The sequence below is a fragment of the Lathyrus oleraceus genome, chromosome 3, assembly GCF_024323335.1.
Source record: "Lathyrus oleraceus cultivar Zhongwan6 chromosome 3, CAAS_Psat_ZW6_1.0, whole genome shotgun sequence".
NCBI classification, from domain to species: Eukaryota; Viridiplantae; Streptophyta; class Magnoliopsida; order Fabales; family Fabaceae; genus Lathyrus; species Lathyrus oleraceus.
The window spans coordinates 435,154,461-435,156,331 of NC_066581.1; the positions used below are offsets into that span (position 1 = coordinate 435,154,461).

The 1,871-nt window shown below is 39.4% G+C and overlaps 1 non-coding gene across 1 annotated transcript; it reads right to left on the reverse strand.

Annotated features, from left to right (window-relative positions):
• Positions 1–1,254: 1,254 nt before the first annotated feature.
• On the reverse strand, positions 1,255–1,361 carry LOC127133279 (small nucleolar RNA R71). The gene has a single exon (XR_007807266.1). It is a non-coding gene; the product is annotated as a small nucleolar RNA R71 (small nucleolar RNA).
• Between the last annotated feature and the right edge of the window lie 510 nt (positions 1,362–1,871).

The window sequence follows — 1,871 nt, forward strand, 5'->3', positions numbered from 1 at the left end:
TCAGGGCGAGGGCAATTTTTAGGGTTAATTAAATTCTAATCTTTTTCAAAAAGTATTTTTAAAGGTTGAATGTGAGGACGAGAGTTAAGCATTTGAATTTAATTATATAACCTAAGTCAACAGAGCGAGAGTTTGAGATAAGGGTGTTTAAACGATTAGTGTTTTCTTAAAAAGAGTTTCTACGGATTCTATTGTTTTCAAAAAGTGGTTTTTGACTTAACTAATAAGTGACAGCTACGTTAATATAAAATCATAGTTTATTCAACAGAGCGAGAGTTTGAGATAAGACTTTTAATCAATAGTGTCAACTGAAAAGATTTATTTTGAAACCAAGAAACCAACAAAGAATTGATTCCCTAATTACGACGAACTACATACCGATATCCTCTTTATTAGATATTTATTTTAGATCTTATTTTAGTTTTAGCTTTTCCCCTAAACAATCAAAGTATTACCTGCCTTAGCTCTACGAAGTAACCTTAGAAAACGGTATATCGATTCATAAGTCCCTGTGGGATCGATATCTTTTAAAACTACGCGATAGAACTGTGCACTTGCAGTTTGTACCCCCCCAAATTCGACTCATAAAGTCGCGATCAAGTTTTTGGCGCCGTTGCCGGGGACTTTTATTTAGTCGATATCGTAACTCTTCTGTTACGCTGTAGAGACTAAGGCTTTTCTTTTTCTTTTTCTTTGCTTTCTTTTGTTGATTTGTATGCCACACACTCGCTCACAAGGCGAGCCGTTCTACTTACGAATCAACGATATCGAACTATATCTCCGAGTTTTACGACGAATTCGGGAATATCGTGCTGCAAACAATCTCCCTCCTGTTGAACTTCCTGATTTCAAAAATATTTTCCCTTCGATACCCGAGATGGCAGAACCAGCTCATGCTCTTCGAGATTACGCCGCTCCATCGCAAGATGAGCCGCATTCGAGTATTGCTCCACCCGCAATCGAAGCAAACAACTTTGAACTTAAACCTTCACTGTTGCAGGCAATGCAACAGAACCAATTCTCTGGAAATCCTACCGAGGATCCAAACCTTCATTTATCCGTATTTGTCCAATACGCTGATACTGTTAAAGCTAATGGTGTCACTTCAGAGGCAATTCGACTTCGTCTTTTTCCTTTCTCGTTAAGAGATGCGCTAGAAGATGGCTTCAATCTCTTCCTTCCAACTCAGTCACCACATGGAACGAGTTGAAGAAAGTTTTTCTTGCTCGATATTTTCCGCCAAGCAAAACAGCTATGTTAAGAGCCCAGATAAATGGATTTAAACAGAAAGATAACGAGTCTCTCTTCGAAGCATGGGAAAGATACAAAGACATGATGAGACTTTGTCCACACCATGGTTTAGAAGACTGGTTAGTAATTCATACCTTCTATAATGGTCTCCTGTACAACACGAGGTTAACAATAGACGCCGTCGTAGGTGGTGCACTAATGAACAAACCTTATGCTGATGCTTACCAACTTATCGAAAGCATGGCTCAAAACCACTATCAGTGGGGAAGTGAACGAACAATGGTAGAGAAACCTCAAACGAAAACTGGCATGTACGAGATAAGTAACCTTGATCATGTTAACGCAAAAGTGGATGCTCTGGTCCAGAAAATTGAAAGTTTAAACGTATCACCTCCAGCCACCGTGGTAGCCATAACTCAGAATTGTGAAGTCTGTGGAATCCAAGGTCACACCCCTGCAGATTGTCAACTCCTAACAGGAATCCAAGCGGAGCAAGTAAACTATGCTCAAGGAAGCCCCTACTCGCATACCTATAACTCAAATTGGAAGAATCATCCCAATTTTTCATATAAGAGTAATAATGCTTTATACGCACCTGGACAATCTCCAAATCAAGCCCC